This window comes from Lynx canadensis, chromosome Y (genome assembly GCF_007474595.2).
Source record: "Lynx canadensis isolate LIC74 chromosome Y, mLynCan4.pri.v2, whole genome shotgun sequence".
In the NCBI taxonomy this organism is placed as follows: Eukaryota; Metazoa; Chordata; class Mammalia; order Carnivora; family Felidae; genus Lynx; species Lynx canadensis.
Genome location: NC_050200.1, coordinates 929,717 through 951,969, shown reverse-complemented (window position 1 = coordinate 951,969; position 22,253 = coordinate 929,717). Strand labels below are relative to the sequence as shown.

Genomic DNA, 22,253 nt, shown 5'->3' with positions numbered 1-22,253 from the left:
GGTCCACAGGTAGGACTTCAAACAGTGGGCCTACAACCAGGTATGCAGATGAGTATGGCTCTCACCAGGCTTCTGGGAGGTCTGCTCCCTGGTTAGTGCATGTTCTTGGCAGGACGGGATTGGTTTTAGACCATGGCTGGGAGGGACTGGGTCTGAACCAAAGGGCTATCTCAAGTTCTACAGCACAGCTTGCAGTGTGTAGATCTTCGCTGGAAGGACAGATGGTGTGTCCTCTGCCATGTCACTGGGTGGGCTGAAGTAATCCCTGACCAAGATTAGAGGGTCTGGAGCTGCAAGTAGTGTCCTTTCAGGATCTCTAGGGATGCAGATGGGAATGTCTCTTTCTAGGTTCCTGTAACAGCAAGAGTGTTTACAGACTGACTGGGACATGCTTTAATCCAGCCATTGGACCCTTTCACAAAAACAGTCTGACTGAGTTGGGTGGACGTAGCTCCAGTACGTCCCAGACATGGCCAACATGGCCTGGCGCTGGTTCATAGGCTATTTTTATGTCTACAACCAGGACCAAAGTCTGTATGTCAATTACCTGATGCATAGGTGGGCTGACTCCTCTTGGAACCCTTGGCATAAGGTGTTGGTGACAGGACCAGAACAAAACACAATTGTAACTGAATCCTCCAGGGAAGAGAGCTTCTGGGGGTCATAGCCAGGACAGCAATCAGCAAATCAGCCATCCAGATGCAAACCTGCTTTCTCAAAAATGCTTTTCCCATCCTTGGGCTCTTCTCAGTCACTCCTTCGGTGTAGTAATTTCTTACTTGAATCCAGAAGTTCTTATGAGGATGTTTTTTGTCTGTGGATGGATGCCAAATTGTTAACGTTGAGGGCTTTCTTATTTGGCATATTGCTGACATCACTGACAACTTCCTAATTCATAATTCTTTTGTTTCTGTTTTCCTGAGAAATCACCACCAAAACTGTACATCTTCTGCATTTGTAAATAGTCTTTCTATTTCTGTCTAAAGCTTATTCCCTTCAGGTTTGCTTCAAATTTAATAGCTTAAGATCTTTATTTGCTTACTTATTATTTGCTCGCTGCGTCGGTTTTTTTTCTACCTACGGGATTATTTTCTCTATTTTCTTTATGCATGCTTACTCAGTCCTAGATATCCCACTTGCACTTATTTCTTCATTTGTCTGAATAACACGATCTCAATGCATTGAGCCTTTTAAGGTATTTTCTTTCTTTCTTTTTTTTTTTTTTCTTTGTAACTCTTCCTTATTCAAGCTTTTGCCCTATTGGTTGGTACCTGATGTCATACCTCCTTGTTGCTAAATTTCATTTTCACTTGCCACACATTGCCAAACCTATTAGGTGCATTTTGTAAAACTGACTCCATCATCCATTCTGAAATATTATTTAACTTTAGGTTATGCCATTCCACTTTTATTTGATTTTCCTACTAACATATCAGTATCCTTTGTTCTTATCCTATAGACCTCTAGTTGTTAGAGTACTCAGTGATTCAGACAGAGGTCCCTTTTCTTTCTTCATGTATCATTCCAAAGTGATCAGTCAAATCTATTCATCATTAGGTCCCTGAACTACATATCAAAGGTCTGCTATCCTTTTTTTCCTCTTGAGTTTCTTTTTTTTTTTTAAATGAGATAGAGTTGACATACAACAAACATTATATTAGATTCAGGTGTACATATAATGACTACATATTTGTATATATTGCAAAATATATTAAATTTATATAACAAGCACAATAAATTTAGTTAACATCTGTGAGTACTCACCTCATGAGCTTCTTAAGATACAGAGAAAGTAGGAAGTTCCAATGAACATCACTATACTCCTCAAATTCATCCCTTTGCTACCATTTTTCTATAAGTTCTTATATTATCTATCTAAAACATTCTTTCCCTCATTTCTTTTACGTTTCAGCTGTTACCAATTTGTGGTATTAATTTTTCTCCATTTCTGTTTCTCCATTTTAGTTGATGCCATTATCCCATGCTTCTGAATGAAACTATCAAGATTTTAATTATTTTCTACTTCTGTGTTACCTTTTTAAGTTCTGAAAGTGCCCAGGATTTTTTTTTTAAATAATCTAAGACATTTTTGCTTTGTTAATTTCTCTCCTTAACTATAGCTTTGTTAAAAGAGGAACAATTTGAATCTTAGTTACTGGTATATACACAATTTATAACTAAGCTTCTAAGAGACAGTAAGTTTTCAATAAATATTTAACAAAAAGTATAATTTTGGTATTGCGTTTCTAACTGCTAATTTTGTAGAATATTTATAAAAAAAGATTTTGGTTGAGTTTCAGATGAATTCATATTAGATGTTTATTTAATCCTGCAGTTTTTTATTCAAGCTTCTTGTAAGATATTTAAGGGTGTATTCTTATCCCTTGTAAACTTGAGTTGGGTGAAATAGTATAAAAACTAATATTAATAATGATTTTTAGAAATAATTCCTTTTTTACGTAGTGCGGAAATTTTTAAAGTTTGCAAGTGTTTGTTATTATCTTTTAATTGATATAATAACTTAATTCTATTATTTACCAATAATAGTGGTGGAATAGAAATATATTTTTTCGCTGCACTAATGGTCGTTAGTACTAATTTCCATTTTGAGACTGCAAGACAGATTAGTCTCTAATGAAATTGTAGTTGAGAGCCACATATATGTCTCAAAATGTTTGTGTATATAAAACATGAATATTTTATATCTTATATATTGAAATGTGTGTGTGTATATATTTTAAAGTATAAAAGGCATTTTGGGAGGATATGATATTCAGTTTGCAGAATCTACTGTAACTAGGAATTTATCTTTGTATATTTTAAACACTATTTCTATAAAGTGCAGACATACTGGATTTTATTTGCAGACAGCAAATGAAATGTTGTAACTATCTTATAAATATCCTACCCAATAAGCAAGTAGACTGATTGTACTTTTTTTTTTTTTTTTTTTTTTAGTAAAAGGAAAGATACAACAAGGGTATTTCAGATTTCTATTTTCCTGTATGTCCCCTGTATTAAGTGACTGAGTTTTAAATAATGAAAAAAATCTGTCCAATATATATTAGACTTTGGGTTAAAATTACTAATTTCTATGCTATAAAAATTTTGAATTAAATTTATAGTTATCAGCATTTTAATATAAAATCTGCAATTCAAGAAGGGACATAATAATTAGTTTGTTACAAAAACTACATCTTGTATTCTACTTTCCACCAGTGTAATATGAAAATTCCTCAAGGTCATTAACATTTCTTTGAAAATAAATAAAGTTCATTGGCATACCCTAATAACATTTTTAAAGTAAAACCATAATAAGTAAGGAGGACTAACTTCATAAATCTGTATTCCTTATGTTTCTATAGAAGGGATTTCTGCTGCATTCTCTTGAGTTCTGTTGCAGGAAAACTTTTGGTCTATCTCTTAGACACTCCTCTCCAAGGCTTAGGCATAGTTACTATAATTGTAAAGAAGGCTCTTTACAAATATCCATTTGGCTAGCTAACATTAATTCTAGATGGACTTTTTTTGCTGCAGAAATAGAAAATACCTAGTATTTCCCCTTAATCTACCACCTTTACCATAAGAATGGCTTTTTGCGTTCTCTGTTCTCATCTGTAATTAAGAAAGCAGTTCCTAGTCGTCTTTGTAATCCTCACAGCATGTACATTTATAGTCAATTATTTTGATAAAATAGTGCAGAATAAGATAAAAACAGTGTAGAATAAAACCTTGCTAGACAAAAGTAAATTTCAAAAAGTGTCTGTAACATCAGTAAAATGCACTGACTAGGTTAAATAAAAAATTCACTAGGTTGTTAAGGAGACATATAACCAAATATCATGGGGTAGGGCATTCCCAAATTCCACACTTCCAATAAAGCAGTAATTGAACTGGAAAAGAAAAACCATCAGAATTGGGTTTTATGTAGCCTGAATCTAATAAAAACCCCAAAATACCATAGAACCTTTAACGAATAAAAAAGCTATTGATTTTTGGTAAGAACGCACGTGACTTTTTAACTTACCTGTCTATAGTCATCCAATCTACAGTGTAGTGGCAGCAATGGAGATAAAATTCCTGTTGCAAGTTCTGGTGCAAACGAGAAATATGGATCTTAGTGTTAAAGAACTGTACTTTCATGTTTTGACTTGTTTGTGGATCCCCTTAGGGATCAGCTCAAGGGTCTCCTTACCTTTGTTTTGCCCATCTAAGAGGAGGGCAGGGTACACTGTGAGGTGGCATTTGTTGAAAGCACCTAAAGACAAAGATACTCGCAACCTGCATCTCAGGCAAAAGATGGTAGAGCATAGAACAACAACAACAAAATAACTAGGAAAACCTGGAAAGTGAAATCTAATGCAGAGTCATGGGCAGCCTGGCGAAGCAGTTCCTCAAAGAATCAACAACCCTGAATGAGCAGCAACAACAACAACAAAACCCTGCAGAGGGCAGAGAATCTGTTTCTATTAGATTCACATTATCATATTTACAATATCCAGTTTTTAACAAAAAATAAACCTGCTGTACAAAGAAACAAAAATTATGTCATACAAAAAAGGGATGCAAACTACAGGAAGCTCAGATACTGGAATTTCTAGAGAAAGATTTTAAGTCAACTATGTTCTCAAAGAGATAAATGAAAATAGCAAAACAATACTATGATAAATTATGAATGGCAGTAAAGATACATAAATTACAAAAAGAAACCAAAAAGATGTCACGCTGGTAAAGAGGGCATAAACTGAAAAGTACACGTAAGGAGCTTGTTATCACATTTGAATAAGCAGTATAGAGAATCAGTGAACTTGGAGGTAGGTCCCTTGCTATTAGCTAGTCTGAAAAATGGAAGAAAATAAAAAATGAACTAAAGTAAAGTAGCCAAGGGACTACATCAATATGCAAAATAGAAGTCCCAGAAGAAGAGGAAAGAGAAAGAGACAGAAACAATATTTGAATAAATAATAGCTGAGAGCTTTTAATAAAATATATGGATGTGTACAGCTGCATATTTTCTTTCAGTACAATTTTGAAACTCCAAACACATCTCTTCACTTTGTACTTCTTTTCCTTTCAGTGCTTGCTGGTGATATGTCTCCTATAGTACACTTTTCAAAATGCCATTTAAGTAGACGTGTAAATGAGTAAAATCAGAAATGTTATTTTGCAAAATGAAGTGTGAACGAAAATGAAACATGCTCTGTTGACATGTTGTATTAGTCTACTCTGGCTGTGATAACAAAATAACAGACTAGATGGCTTAAATAACAGACATTTATTTTCTCACAGGGCAGGAGGCTGTAAGTAAGTCCATGACCATGGTGTCAGCTGTATTGTTTTGTGGTGAGGCCTCTCTAGCTTGTAGATGACTGCCTTTTCACTATGATCTCACATGGCTTTTCATTGGTATATGAAGAAGCAGAGAGAGTGAGTGAGCTCTCTGGTGCATCTTTTTTCTTTTGGGTTTCCTGAGCGATAACTGATAAATAAGCCTAAGGTATACAATATGGTGTTTTCGTATACATACACATTGTGAAATAATTACCACATTCAAGCTAATTAACGTCACCCACATAGTTAATTAACTTTTGTGTGTGTTAAAGAGAGAACAATTAAGATCCACACTCAGCAAATTTTAGGTATACAAACCAATACACAGCATATCAAGTGTGAAATACGGTATTATCTGTAGTCATCCTGTTGCACATTAGATATCCTGAACTTATTTATCCTGTGAAGACAGAATCTTGTATCCTTTCACCAACATGTTTTCCTTTCCCCTGTCCCCTGTTTCCTGGTAAAAACAATTATACTCTCTGCCTGTTAAGATTTGGTTTTTAGAATTTCACTTATAAATGAGATCACACAGCATTTATTTTTCAGTCTTTGACATATCACTTGCATAATGTCCTCCAGTTTCATCCATATTGTCTCAAAGGATACCACTGCCTTCTTTTCTAAGGCTGACTAATATTCCAAATATATATATTCCACATTTTCTTTATCTACTTATTCATCGGTAGATACTTAGGTTGTGTTCGTTGTGTGACTATTGTGAATAATACTGCAGTGATATAGGAGTCACGTATCTCCTCCAGGAGTGCAGATGATGATTTCATTTCCTCTAGAAATATACTCAGAAGAAATTTCTGAGTGTTTCCTATGATAGTTGCTTTTTGAGTTACCTTCAGTGTTTTCATAGTGGCTGTACAAATCTACATTGCCATTAATAGTGCACAAAGGTACTCTTTGCCTTACATCTTTGTCAATAGTTACCTTTTTCACAGTGGCCCAATCTAACAATGGTAGGTGAAAATATATTGTTTTCATGCTTTGTCAAAGATTAGTTGACCATACATTTGTGGGCCCAATTCTGGGGTCTCTCTTCCATTCCATTGGTTTATGTGTCTGTTTCTGTACGGAAACCAATTTGACAATAAATTATGTTTAAAATATTGTTTTTATTTGCATTTCCATGATGGTTGGTGATGTTGAAAACCTTTTCACATTATTGTTGGCCATTGTGTGTCTTTGAAAAATGTCTATTCAGATCCTTTATCCATTATCTCTACTTGGGTTATTTTCTTGCTGATGAGTTGTTTGAGTTCTTTCTATATTTTGGATATTAACTCCTTATCACATATATGCTTAGCATGTATTTTCCCATTCTGAAGGCTGTCTCTTTGTTTCCTTTACTAAGGAGAGTTTTTAGTTTGAGAAAATGCTTTTTTTTTTTAATTTATTTTGCTTTTGTTGCTTTTGCTATTTTGTCATATCAAAAAAAAAAAAAACAAAAAAACAAAAAAACACTGCCGGTCTTAAGAAGCATTTTTCTATTACAGTTTCAAGTAATTTTTAAATTCCTTAAAATTTAACGTTTAAATTGCAGTCAGTTAACATACAGTGTTATATTCGTTTCAGGTATACTATCTAATGATTCAACAATTCTACACACAACTCAGTGCTCATCACACCAAGTGCACTCCTTAATCCCCATCATCTTTTTCACTCATTCCCCACACTCCTCCCATCTGGTAATCATCAGTTTGTTCTTTAGAGTTAAGAGTCGGATTCTTGGTTTGCCTCTCTCTTTCAGTCTCTTCCTTGCTGTGTTCATTTGTTTTGTTTCTTAAATTCCACATATGACTGACACCATACAGTATTCGTTTTTCTCTGACTGACTTATTTTGCTTAGCATAATAGTCTATAGCTCTATTCACATTGTTACAAGTGGCACGATTCATTCTTTTTTTAATGACTGAGTAATATTTCATTGTATATGTATACCATATCTTCTTTATCCATTTATCAGTCAATGGACATTGGGCTCTTTCCACAATTTAGTTATTGTAGATAATGTTGCTATAAATTTCAGGTTGCATGTGTCCCTTCAAATCAGTATTTTTGTATTCTTTGGATAAATACCTAGTAGTGCAGTTTCTAGGTCATAGGGTCATTCTATTTTTAACTTTTTGAGGAACCTTGATACTATTTTCCAGAGTGTCTACACCAGTTTGCATTCCCACCAGCAGTGCAAGAGGGTTCCCCTTTCTCCACATGCTCACCAGCATCTGTTTCCTGGATTGTTGACTTTAATGGTGATATCTCATCATGGTTTTGAGTTGAAGTTCCCTGATGATGAGTGATGTTGAGCATCTTCACATATTTCTATATATTGCCATCTATAATGTAGTCTTCACAAAAATTTCTATTTAGATTCCTTGCCTATTTTTAATTGGACTGTTACTTTTTCTGAGGTCATATTTATAAGTCCTTTATATGTTTGGATATTAACCTTTTATTGCATATGTTTTGTTAAATATATTCTCCCATTCAGTAGGTTACCTTTTTCTTTATGGACACTTTCTTTAGCTGTGTAAAACATTTTTACTTTGGTGTAATCCCAATAGCTTAATTTTGCTTTTGTTTCCCTTGCTAAAGGAGACATACCTCGAAAAAATATTTCTATGGCTAATGTCAAAGACATTACTACCTATGTTTTCTTATAGGAACTTTACGGTTTCAGATCTCACATTTAGATCTTAATTCATGTAGAGTTTTGTTTTTTTCTGTATGGTATAAGAAAGTGGTCTAGTTTCTTCTTTCTTTTTTGTGCATGTTCCTATCCACTGTATCCAACCCCATTTAAAAAAAAAAAGAGAAAGAAAGAAAGAAAGAAAGAGAGAGAGAGAGAGAGAGAGAGAGAGAGAAAGAAAGAAAGAAAGAAAGAAGAAAGAAAGAAGAAGAGAGAGAGAGAAAGAAAGAAAGAAAGAAAGAAAGAGAGAGAGAAGAGAGAGAGAGAGAGAGAAAGAAAAGATTTTATTTATTTATTTATTTTTTTTAATTTTTTTTTCCAAGGTTTATTTATTTTTGGGACAGAGAGAGACAGAGCATGAACGGGGGAGGGGCAGAGAGAGGGAGACACAGAATCAGAAACAGGCTCCAGACTTTGAGCCATCAGCCCAGAGCCCGACGCGGGGCTCGAACTCACAGACTGCGAGATCGTGACCTGGCTGAAGTCGGACGCTTAACCGACTGCGCCACCCAGGCGCCCCGAAAAGATTTTATTTTTAAGTAATCTCTGCACCCAAAGTTGCATGCTGTATCAACTGAGCCAGCAAGGTGCACCCCCCAACACCACTTGTTGAAGAGACTGTCCTTTTCCTATTGTATATTCTTGCCTCCTTTGTCGTAGGTTACATTGGCCCTAAAACCATGGATTTATTTCCCGAGTTTCTATTCTTTTCCATTGATCTATGCATCTGTTTTGTGCCATTACCGCACTATTTTGATTACTGTAACTTTGTAGTGTATCTTGAAATCTAGGATTCTGATACCTTCAGTTTATTCTTCTTTTCAAGACTGTTTTGGTTATTTGGGTCTTTTGTGGTTCAGTACAAACTTTAGGGTTAGTTGCTTTAGTTCTGTTGGTACTTTGATAGGGATTGTTTTAGATCTGTAGATTGCTTTGGATAGCATAGACCTTTTAACCACATTGGTTTTCTACTCTGTAAACATGGAATATCTTTACATTTGTTTGTGATTCCTTCAGTTTCTTTTCACCAATACGTTATAGTTTTGGGAGTACTGGTCTTTTACCTCTTCTCCTTTATTCCTAGATATTTTATTATTCTTGGTGCCTTGTAGATGTGACTGTTTTCTTATTTTCTTTTTCCACTGCTTCATTATTAGTGTATAGTATGCAACAGATGTCTGTATATCAATTTGTATTCTGTGACTTTGCTGAATTCATTTACCAGTTTTAATAGGTTTTTTTTGGGGGGGGGGAATATTTAGGGTTTTCTGTGTCATCACATCGTGTCATCTGCAAATAGGGAAAGTTACTTCTTCCTTACCAACTTACATGCCTTTATCTCATTTTCTTGCCCAATTGCTTTGGTTAGTATTTTCAGTACTTTGTTGGATAAAAGTGGTGAGATTGGACATCCTGATCTTTTTACTGACTTTACAAAATGACGACGACAACAACAACAACAATAACAACGGCAGCAACAACAACAACAACAAAACCCTCAGTGTCTCCTGGCTGAGTATGATGTTAGCTTTTGAGTATGACTCAGGATTTCTGTTTCCTTCCGTTTTATGTTCCCTTTCTCTCTCTTTTCCTTCTGGGATCCCATACGGCAAATGTTGTTATGTGTGATGGTGTCCCTGAGTTCCCTTAGCCTATTCTTCTTCTTCCCGTCTTTGATTTGTGTCCAGCTTGGTTGCTTTCTGTGTTGCTTTACTGTCTTTCAGCTTGTGAATCCATCTTCTGCCTCCTGTAATTTGCCATCGATTTCCTCTAGTTTATTTTTTTTTATTTCACTGAGTTCTTATCTCTGATGGGTTATTTTTTTTTCTATGTTCTCTCTCTTTGTTGGAGCTCTGACTAGTGTCCTCCACTCTTTTCTCAAATCCATTGGGTATCTTTCTTACCATTACTTTGAATTCTCTGTGAGGCATATTCTCATCTCTGGGCCAGCTAGCACTTTTACTATGGTTTTGTCCTATTGTTTCATTTGGATCATATTCCTCTGTCTCCTCATTCTGTCTCACTCTTTGTGTCTGTTTCTCTGTGTTAGGAAAGTCAGCTCCGTCTCCTACTCTTGAAAGTAGGGGTCTTATGAAGAACAGGTCCTGTAGTGCCCTGCAGTTTGATGCGCCCTGATCACCCTGGCACTACAGGGCGTGCCTTCTGTGTTTGTTGCATGCACCCTACTCCTGTAGCTGAGCTGTGTTTGCCTTCGGCCTACTCATATGCAGTGGCTCCCTTTGTGGCAGTCAGACCAGATGTCTGCCTGTGAGTCCTCTATTGGGGCTGTCATAGAACCGAACCATGTCTGGTTAGCTTTACCTCTCCCCAAGGCAGGAGTGACTTTGGAGTAGTGGTCACTCTTGGGGCTGCCTGCTGTCAGGCACCACTGTGAAGGGCCTCATGTGGAATGGGGCATGTTCTGAGATTAGCAAACAGATTTTCCCACGTACCCCAGGAACTTTTGAAACTGCTGCTTCTATGCTGTGTCTCAACAGTGTTGTTTGTTTTGCTGTCTTCTTCTGGGTAGGGATTCCAGTCACCCTCCAGTTCTCTAAGAGCCAAGTGCACTGAGTTTTAAAGTATCTGGAGTTAAGTCACCCTGCTTGTAAAAACTCAAGCAGTTGAGCCCTACTGGTTTTCAAAGCCAAATATTATGTACTGGTCTTCTGACTGCAGGTTACTCAAGTCTTGGGGGCTTTGAGTGAGGTCCCTTCCTTTCCCTTCTCTGTGCTGCTGTTATCCTTATTTGCAATTAGTCTTGACAGAGATTTGGTTCCTAATGGGGTATCTGACCCTCCTACTGTTTTCTGATATGGCCTCCTCTGCAATTAACTGGAAAGACTGTTCTGGGGCTTTGAGTCATTTTCTGGGTTAGATGTGTGAGGGGGATGAGGTGAGCTTAGGATCCTCACACTCTGCCATTGTCTCAGGCTCCCAGCGGTACAGCTTTACTCTAAATACTGCTTTTGCTGTATCCAATAAATTTTGGTTTCTTGTGTTTTCATTTTCATTTGCTCAAGACATTTCTTTTTGTTTTCCCCATTGATTTCTTACTGACTCATTGATTGTTTAGGAATCCGTTGCTTACTTTCCACATGTTTATGAATTTTCCAGTTTTATTATGATGGATTTCCAGTTTCATACCATTGCAGTCAAAAAGATATTTGACATGGGCTTTAATTTTCTTAAATTTTCAAAATTTGCTTTATGTCCTAACATATGACCTGTTTTGTGTATGATTGAGAAGAATATGTATTCTGCTACTATTTTTTAAATGTTTATTTTTGAGCGATAAAGAGTGTGAACCAGGGAGGGGCAGAGAGAGACAGAGAGAGAGAGAGAGACACAGAATCCAAAGCAGGCTCCAGGCTCTGAGCTGTCAGCACAGAGCCCGACACGGGGCTTGAACCCAGAAGCCATGAGACCATGACCTGAGCCAAAGTCAGACGCTTAACCAACTGAGCCACCCAGGCACCCCTGCTTTCTGCTACTACTTGACAGACTCTTTGGCATATGTCTTTTGGGTCCATTTGGTCTATTGTGTTTTTCAAGTCCAGTCTTTATTTTCTGTCTGGATGATCTATCCATTGTTAAAAAGTGGCTACTAACATACCTACTACTATTACATTGCTTTCTAATCCTTCCTTCAGATATATTATTTGCTTTACATATTTCGTTGCTCCAGTGTTGGAAATACACATATTTATAGTTATAATCTCACAAGGAATCAATCCCCTTATCATTTTTAGTGACCTTTTTTCTCTTTACAAATTTTTACGTATTTTATGTAAGAATGGTCACTCCTGCTCTTTTTCGGTTGTATTTTTGTGGACTATTATTTTCCACCACTTTCCTTTCAGATGTGTTTGTTTAAAGCTAAAATCAGTCTCTTGTTGACAGCAGATAGTTGAATATTAGTATTGATTTTTTTTTCTTGCTTTGAATTTAATAAGAATGTTTAAGTTTATATATTATTGGCAATGAATCTCAGACTTAAGTAACAATCTGCATCCAGTAGTTTTTTGGGTAACATGCAATTGGTATAGCCAGATCTTAAGTCACTTTAATTTTGTGTTAAATTAATATTTATAACACATGGTGTTCCTGAATGCACATAAAACATTTTCCTGGAATTATTCTGTTTTTAATACCATCACCCCTTTTAACAAATTTTGAAAAGGTATGAAAGTTGGGCCTAGGGAGGGGAACTTCAGTTCAGTTCAATCTTTATATGTCATGAGTCGTCATTCTTTCTCATTTGATAATTATGATTCTGACTGTAGTTGTCATTTTTAGTTAGTTTTAACATGACAAAATTAACAAATTACTATTGATGTAGGCTTCTCACCTTGCACAGATTATGAATTGTAAGTAAGTGAAATGAAGGAGCATTTCTAGTTGACAAACGGAGCCACAGGTAATACAATGTCTTTAAGTTAAGCTTGTGACAATTAAACCAATAAACATAGCAATGAATACAAAGTACAATGTCTACATTGTACAATGTAGCATTGTACAATGCTACATTTGTAGCAATGTCTACAAAGTACAACCATGGAATGTTCATTCAATATATGCTGGAATCTGTACTTTAAATTTTTTTTTTCAACGTTTATTTATTTTTGGGACAGAGAGAGACAGAGCATGAATGGGGGAGGGGCAGAGAGAGAGGGAGACACAGAATCGGAAACAGGCTCCAGGCTCTGAGCCATCAGCCCAGAGCCCGACGCGGGGCTCGAACTCACGGACCGCGAGATCGTGACCTGGCTGAAGTCGGACGCTTAACCGACTGCGCCACCCAGGCGCCCCTGGAATCTGTACTTTAAGGAAAAGAGTAAAATTACTTGAAGTAGAACAAATGGTAACCAGTTATCAAGAAAACAGGTAACAGACTTGGGCAAGAGAGATTTTTTTAGAGTGCTTAGTATAACTGGAGTGGATGAAAACGGAAAATATAAGATAGTCTCATTTATATAGGAAGTCATCCTAACAGCTTGTACCAATGTAGTCACTTCTGACCAAAGCTTATAAAAGCCATAAATAAAATAATCACCATGGAAGATGACAGCCAGTAACTCTGAATACCAATAAATAAAGGACATTGACTAAAATAAACACTCAGTTCTGGTAGATGGCTGGGTCTCCCAAACATAAGCAAGGACTGAAATCCAAATTAAAATTACTGTGAAGAAGTAAAATAGAATAGTTTTGGCATGTAAATACAAGCTTGGTGGGTTTAGAGAAATTCAGATAATAATCTGTACAAGCTATCAGGAAAACTGGATAAAGCAAAAAGCCATAAGTCAAAGAAATAATTGGAGTAAATAGGCAGATGTGATATTTAGTAAATGTAATACCCAAAAGTACAAAAGCCCTGAAGTAGGAAGGATATAATTGGAAATGTTTAGTAAAAGATCAGTGAATGCTGATGAAATGCAAAAATACTTCATAAAATTTTGATAGGTGTTTTTTCTTCTCATCCCTAGTGTGAGGATATTTAGTAATATTTTCCCAAGTGTAATCAAGGATAGAAGACACTTACCGTATAGGGGATGACTTCCTTGACTTAACTGATACTGCATGACCAATTCTCTGTAGAAAGAGCAATTAATGTTTTTTAGTCGAATATCAGAAGGCCTGCCGAAATACATATGATGAAACACTGCTTCATTTTATCTACTATCCTGTGCTTTCTCCAATAGGTCTTTCGTGGCTGATGACCTTCCAATTTCAATTCTGCTGCCTTGAGTTATCTTACTTTTGGTACCAGGCATACTCAACTGCTATGTGACTAAATTCTGAGGCACCAAGACTCTCGGCTTACCCACTGAGACCCTGGCACTGGGTGCCAGACCAGACACCTGCTGTGCCCAGCCCCACGGGACCACAGAGAGACGGGCAACTCCCTAAGCACTTTTTTTTTTTTAATCTGACTTACCACACTATGTCTTTTGTTTGAGGATTTAATCCACTTACATCAAGGTAACGTTTGATATGAAGGTAACTTTTGATATTAAGATAATATAGTAATGTTATTAATTATAGTATTCTTTATCAGTACTCTGGGTATAACATTCAACTTCACTGGCGGAGAAATCCTCTGACAGTCTTTTGGGGGCTGCTTTGTTATGTCATAGTTGCTTTTCCCTTGGTAATTTAAAAAATTGGGGTGGTGTTTTGTTTGCTTGTTTTGCTTTGTTTTGTTTTGGTCTTTGGCTTTTGATAATTTCATTATAAGATGTCTCAATGTAGAGTTTTTTACACTCAATGTACTTGGGGTTCTTTGGACTTCACAGTTATGCACCCCCAGATTTGAGAACTTTCCCCCCATTATTTATTTAGATAGATATTCTGCCCCTTCTCATCTCCCTCCTTCTGGGACTTTAGGGACTCAGAATACTGGTTAGTGTATCTTGCTTAGCTTGGTGGGATCCTCAGGTCCGTTTGGTTTCCCTTCCTCCCTCCCTCTCTCCTCTCCCTCTCTCACTCCCTCTCTCCTTCTGTCTCCCCTTCCTTCCTCCCTCCTTTCTTTCCTTCCTCCCTCCTGCTCCCCCTCCCTCCCTTCTCCTTTTCCTCCCCCCTCCCTCCCCCCCCCTCCTCCTCCCCCTTCCCCCCCTCCCTCCCACCTTCCCTCCCTCCCTCCCTTCCTTCCTCTCTCCCTCCCTCCCTCCGTCCCTTCCTTCCTTCCTCTTCTTCCTCTTTCTCTTCCCCTTTCCCTTTCTCTTTGTCTTCTTTCCTGCCTTCCTTTCTCCTTCCTTTCTTTTCTTGTCAGTCATCCGACTGGATAAATTCAAGTGAGCTGTTCTCAAGCTCACTGATTGTTTCTTTTGCTTGACCAATCTAGTTTTGAACCTCTCTAGTGAAATTTTCACTTACTATTACATTCTTCTTGTCCAGCATTTCTGTTTTTGTTTGTTTTTTTGTGTGCTTGTTTGTGTGTTTGTTTTGTTTTGTTTTGGCTGAGCTTCTCATTTTGTTTATATATTATCTTCCTGTTTTCATTTAGTTGTCTATGTTTTCTTATAATACACTGAGCTACTTGATATAATTATTTTGAATTCTTTATCAGGCAGTTAGCACATTTCCGCTTCTCTTGTGTTAGATATTGGAAATGTGTTTTCTTCCCTTAGCTGTGTCATTTCTTTTTATTCTTCACGTTCCTTGTAGATTTCTTTTCTTTTCTTTTTTTTTTTTTTTTTTTTTTCTATATACTGGCTTTGTTCTTTGAGGAATCCGTTACCATTTCTTCTGGTCTTTACAAATTGGTTTTAAATGGCAGAGTCTTTCCTGGTTATCTGTGTTCAATATGAAATGAGATGGACCCTAGGAGAGTGTGCTGTAAGGGTGGGTAAAGCCTTTACTATAAAGTTCTTTATAGATTTTGGATGCTCACCCTTTATCTGATATGTCATTTGCAAATATCTTTTCCCATTCTGTCTGTTGCCTTTTAGTTTTTGTGTTTTCCTTTGCAATGCAGCAGATTTTAATCTTGATGAGGTCCCAAAAATTCATTTTTGCTTTCAGTTCTCTTGCCTTTGTAGATGTGTTGAGCAAGCTGTTCCTGTGGCTGAGGTCAAAGAGGTTGTTGCCTGCTTTCTCCTCTAGGGTTTTGATGGTTTCCTGTCTCACATTTAGATCTTTCATCCATTTTGAGTTTATTTTTGTGTATGGTGTAGGAAAGTGGTCTAGTTTCATTCTCCTGCATACTGCTGTCCAGTTCTCCCAGCACCATTTGCTGAAGAGACTGTCTTTTTTCCATTGGATGTTGTTTCCTGCTTTTTCAAAGATTAGTTGGCCATACATTTGTGGGTCCAATTCTGGGTTCTCTATTCTATTACATTGGTCTGTGTGTGTCTGTTGCTGTGCCAGTACCATGCTGTCTTGATGATTCCAGCTTTGTAGTAGAAGCTAAAGTCTGGGATTAAGATGCCCCCCATTTGGGTTTTCTTCTTCAATATTACTTTGGCTATTTGGGGTCTTTTGTGTTTCCACACAAATTTTAGGATTGTTGTTCTAGCTTTGAGAAGAATGCCAGTGCAATTTTGATTGGGATTGCATTGAATGCGTAGATTGCTTTGGGTAGTATTGACATTTTTAACAATATTTATTCTTCCTATCCATAAGCACTTCACACCAGTCAGAGTGGCTAAAATGAACAAATCAGGAAACTACAGATCCTGGTGAGGATGTGGAGAAATGGGAACCTTATCGCACTGTTGATGGGAACGCAAACTGGTGCAGCCACTCTGGAAAACAGTGTGGAGGTTCCACAAAAAATTAAAAATAGAACTATCCTATGACCCAGCAATAGCACTGCTAGGAACTTACCCAAGGGATACAGGAGTGGTGATGCATAGCGGCATAGGATGCATGGGGAACAAAACTTGTACCCCAGTGTTTATAGCAGCACCTTCAACAATAGCCAAATTATGGAAAGAGTCTAAATGTACATCAACTGATGAATGGATAAAGAAGATGTGGTCTGTGTGGTGTGTGTGTGTGTGTGTGTGTGTGTGTGTGTGTGTGTGTGTACACAATGGAATACTACCTGGCAAAGAGAGAATGGAATCATGCCATGTGCAACAACATGGATGGAACTGGAAGGTATTATGCTGAGTGAAATAAGTCAGTCAGAGAAAGACAGATATCATATGTTTTCACTCATACGTGGATGTTGAGAAACTTAACAGGAGACCGTGGGGGAAGGAAAGGGGAAAAAATAGTTGCAAACAGAGAGGGAGGGAGGCACACCATAAGAGACAAATACAGAGAACAAACAGGGTTGATGGGAGGATGGGGAAGAGGGGGAAATGGGTGATGGGCACTGAGGAATGCACTTGTTGGGATGAGCACTGGGTGTTTTCTGTAAGCCAATTTGACAATAAATTTATTTAAAAAATAAAACGTTTTGATGAGGCTTATTTAGATTTCTAGCAAATATATAAGAAGTAGAGAAGTCAAAGTTTGTGTATAAGATGGTAGATGAAAATTTAAGACATTTATCCAAATGAATAACAGCATATATTTTAACTGTATTTTCTGAGAATTTAGATGATGAAGGCTAATAAATAAAATCTCCAACTTTTAATGATTGTGGGCCCTGTTCATGGGCTCTCAACGAATCCATACTTTAGCATTTACCATGTTCAGAATGACTTGGCCAAACTTCAAAGCATGGGCTTTGTTTTTGTGTCGAGTATAAATTATACATCTGCCTCTTGGACAAATAACCTAAAAAAAAAAAAAAAATGTTTTTTCAAACATGAAATAAACCTCCCTAAATTCCTATGAAACTAAAGCCATACAGGCTTGCACATAGTAAAAGCTTAAGATAAAGTCTGTAACTTTCTGGAATGTCTTTCATCATGATGATCTGTAACTGTTTGTGTAAAACACATATAGAACGTTACACAAAATGTTCCTTCGCTGGAGAACTCTCTTTGTGAAAATTATATATCCTGAGGAGCTGTCTTTTGCACATATGGGACAGTAACCTTAATCTTAAGAGATAAGGGGTTGTCTCTATATAATAATTTAGGAATTTTCTAAAGACTCTGCACACAATAATTATATAGTTATACATTGAGTTAACCCAGAGACAGCAAGATATGCACAATTGTTGAATTTAGAGATAGAGTATATCTATTTTTAAATTATATTTTATTTTTTCATAATTGATAACATTTCACCAACTAAGTCATTTTAAGAACAGTGACTTTATTTTATTTTATGTTTTTTTTATTTTTATTTATTTATTTATTTATTTATTTTTTATATATATGAAATTTATTGACAAGTTGGTTTCCATACAACACCCAGTGCTCATCCCAAAAGGTGCCCTCCTCAATACCCATCACCCACCCTCCCCTCCCTCCCACCCCCCATCAACCCTCAGTTTGTTCTCAGTTTTTAACAGTCTCTTATGCTTTGGCTCTCTCCCACTCTAACCTCTTTTTTTTTTTTTTTAAGAACAGTGACTTTAAACACTACGACATTAAAAATCATTTGTATACCAACTCTGAGTAATAAACATTTTTTTCAGTTTTCATTTTTGTTGCTGTTAATAAACTGAAATTACCACTCTTGAATTTTCAGCTGAAGATATGCAAAAGGAAATGTAAGGTACAAGATTAGTAAATCTGTATTTTTGTCTCAGATATCAGACGTATATAACTTAAATCTACGTAAGTTAAGATATCAAATGTAAACATTCTAGGGTTTTCAAAGATTAAGTACTTGGCATTAATGTCTGCTAAATGCCACCTCTGCATATTTACCAAGAGAGAAGGGAAGACAACTCATATGGTACTTTTTAGAGTTGAGATTCTTTAGAATGGAATTTTAATGATTTGGACTAGGAAAATTTTTTTAGAAATTGATACTTTTAATATGAAATCTCAGGCACCTGGATGCCTCGATTGTTTAAGCATCTGACTTTGACTCAGGTATGACCTCACGGTTTGTGAGTTTGAGTCCCTCATTGGATGAGGTCTATTCCCACTTTGTGTGAGCATGAACCCTGCTCCAGGTTAGCATGAGCCTGCTCTGTGTGAGTACCAGCCCTTGAGCTACACTCTGGGTGACTTCAAACCTGCTCTGGGTGAACTCAAGCCCTGATCTGGGGTGAGCTTCAGTCTTGCTCTGAATGATCTCTAGCTCACTCCTGGTAAACACAAGCCCTGCTCTATGTGATCTTGTGCCCTGCTGCATGTGACCTCGTGCCCTGCTCCTAGTGACCTCGAGCCCCGCTCTGGGTGAACACAAGTTCTGCTGCAGGTAAGTTCCTGTCCTGTTCTCAGTGACCTTGTGCCCTGCTCTAGGTGACCTCAAGCCCAGCTCCAGGTGAGCTGAAGCACTATTCCAAATAACTGAAGTCCCATATCTAATGGGCTTGTGTCCTAATTCAGCTGAGCTCATAACCTGCTCTGTATGAGCTCAGACTCCATTAAGGTAAGTTTCTGCTCTACTCCGGTTGAGTCATGCCCCACTGCTTGTGACGTCATGCCCTACATTGTGTGACCTTGTGCCCTGCTCTGGGTCACCGATAAACCTGCTCTGGGTGACTTCTATCCTGGCCCAGTTAAACTTGTGACCTGCTCAGGGTGAGCACAAACCCCTCTCAGGGTAAGCACAAAGCCCAGTTATGGGTGGGCATGAGCCCCACACTGAGTTAGAGTGGGCCTACAAAAGCTAAATATGAGCGCTGGTTCAGGTGACCTCATGCCCTGGTATGTTTGAACTCATGTCCTTTGATTCATTGTCTTTTGAGCTCAAGTCCCGCTCCCAGTGAGCATGAGTCCTGCTCCTGGTGGGCTTGAGTCCTGCTCTGGATGAGCTCAATGCCCATTCTGAGTGGGCTCCAGCAGCCCTCCGGCTAAATACAGACCGTGCTCCGTGTGACCTCATACCACCCTCCGGGTGACCATGAGCTCCACTTAGGGTGAGTTCATGCTCCACTCCAGGTGAGCACCAGCCCCGCTCGGGGTGTCAACATGCTCCACTCCGGGCAACCTCAAGCCCCTTTTTGCCTAAGCATGGATACTTTTCCCAGTGACCTGGAGCCCCTCTCCAGTTGAGCACGAGAACTTCTCTGGTGAGTTTGTCTTGCTCCAGGTGACCTCAGGCCCTGCTCAGATTTTGCACCAGTCCCACTTCTCGTGAGCACGTGCCCTCTTCTGTGTGACCTTGTGCCCCACTCAGCAGAACCTCCAGACCAACACTAGGTGATCTCTAGCTCAGCTCCTAATGAATGATCTTGTGTCCCACTGCAGTTGAGCAAAGCCTAGTTTGGGGTGACCTTGAATCCCACTCCCAGTGAACTTGTTTTTAGCTCCACATGACCTCGTGCTTCACTCCAGGTGCACTCGAGCCATGCTTGAGTTCAGCCCATGTTCTGGGTGACCTTGTGCCTGTCTCCAATTGAAATGAGCCCTGCTTGATATGCCTTCTTCCCTGCTCTGGGTGACCTTGACCCCAGCACCTGGTGAGCTCATGCCACACTTTGGGTGGACTAAAGCCTTTCTCAGAGTGAGAGGTAGCCATCCCCAGGTGAGTGTGAGCCCAGTTTTGATGAGCCTGTATTATGCTCTGGGTGGCCTCATGCCAGGTGATCTCAAGACTCTGTCTTGGTGAGCTTGTCTCACTCTCTATGTGGCCTCAGACCCCACTCGGGTTTTGCCCCAGCCCCACTTCTGCTGAGCACGTGTCCCTTTCTGTGTGAGCTAGGGCCACTGTCCAGGTGAGCTCCAGGTGCCCTGCAAGTGAGCTTGAGTCTTCTTCACATTACCAAGGGCCCCTCTCTTTATGATTCTGTGCTCTGCTGCAGGGACCTTCAAGTGCCGCTTCCTGTGACCTCGTGTCCCTCTGCAGGTAGCTCAAGTCATGTTCCAAGGGACACGGAGTCCTGCTCCTGGTGAGTTCAAGCCCTGCTCCAGGGGATCGGTAAGCCCACTCCAGCTAACCCCGTGCCCCTCTCTGATGACCTGCTTCCCTTCTCAGTGAGACCTTGCCCCACACCAGGGGGAACTCAAGTCCTGATCCACATGGCTGGTGCCCCACTTCTAGTGAATGCCTCTGAAGCTCTGGGTGAGTTCGTGCCAACTGTTGTGTGTCCTTGTGCCCCTCCGCTGGCGTGATCTGGGGCCCCAGTCAGTTTGACCTGGAGCTCCGCTCTGGAGGACCTGTTCCCTGCTCTGTATGAGGTTCTGACCAGCTCCAGATGACTTCCCATCCCACTGAGTATGAACTGGAGCTGCAGTCCAAGGGACCTGAAGCCCTGCTCCAAGTGGCCTGGAGCCCAGCTGCTGATACGCTCATGCCACATGAGCCCTGCTTGATATGCCTTCAAAGTGTACACACTTGAGAGTGCACTTGAGAGCCACGTCCGGTGGGCGTGGGGGTGCACGTCTAGTCATGCCCCAGGTCAGCACCTGCCCTGTTGTGTGTGAGCTAGTGCCACACTCTAGGTGTGCTCAAGCCCTGATTCGGGTGACATGAGCCCTTGTTCCTTAGGATTTTGTGCTCCACTCCAGGTGCCTAGAAGCCTGACTCCCTGTGACCTGGTGACCCAGCCCAGAGGAGCGCAAACTCTGCTGAGGGTGAGCTCGAGCTCCTCTCCAGTTGAGAAGAAGCCTTTGTCTCATTGAGGACACGGCTTGATCCTGATGACCTCGAGTCCCACTCCAGGTTAGCAGTGTCCCACTTTGAGTGACCTCAAGTCCCGCTCCTAGAGAACCTGTGCCCTGCTAAGGTGACCTTGAGCCCCATTCCTGGTGAGCTTTGCCCTGATTCATGTGTACATAGTTGTGCAGGTGACCTTGAGACCCACATCTGGTTGGGGGGAGTCAATGAGCCCCCCTCCGGTGTCATCTGAGCTGGTGACCTGCTTCACGACCTCATGACCTGCCCCAAGTGACCTCCAGCCCGGCTCCAGCGCTCCAGAGTCATGTTCTGGGTTAGCCCCAGCCCCTATGCGGTTGAGCACCAGCTCTGCTCCCTGTGACTTCCTGCTTAGCTCCAGGTGACATCGAGCCCCACTCAGGTGGGTTGGTGCCTAGCTCCATGCGAGCTCGAGGCTCGCTCCACTTGACCTCAAGACCTGTTCTGTATGAGATCAAGCCCTGCTCCAGGTGGCCAGAGCCCAGCTCCTAGAGGGCTCAGGCCCTGATTCAAGTGTACACAGTTGTGAGTGTGGCCTTGAGATCCGCCCCTGCTGTGGTGACTTCGAGCTGTGCTTCAGTGACCTGGTGCTCCATTCTGTGTGAGCTAGTGCCACACTCTAGGCGAACTGAAGCCCTGACCAGGGCAAACACGGGCCCTCCCTCCCTGTTTTGTGCTCCACTCCCGGTGCACGAAGCCTCACTCCCTGTGACCTGGTGACCCTCCCTGTAGGAACTCCAGTCATGCCAAGGGTGACCTGGAGCCCCTCTCCAGTGGAGCATGAGATTTGCTTTGGGTGAGCACGTGCCCTGATCTGGGTGACCTCGAGTCCTGCTCCAGTTGAGCAGAGCCACACTTTGGGTGACCTTGAGTCCTGCTCCAAGTGAACTCACACTCTCTCTCCGTGACTGCGCGTCCTGCTTCAGATCACCTGAAGACCCGCTCGCTAGAACCTCCAGACCCTCACTGGGTGAACTCATGCCTGCCCCTTGGGGACCTCCTGACCCACTCAGCCGTACAGCCTGACCCACTGCTGACCCTGAGAGGAGCTGACAAT

The 22,253-nt window shown here is 39.9% G+C and overlaps 2 pseudogenes; one reads left to right on the top strand and one right to left on the bottom strand.

Moving 5' to 3' along the window:
- Positions 1–22,253, top strand: part of LOC115508046 — a 150,046-nt pseudogene that overhangs the window by 46,042 nt on the left and 81,751 nt on the right.
- LOC115508103 lies at positions 178–17,257 on the bottom strand (annotated as a pseudogene).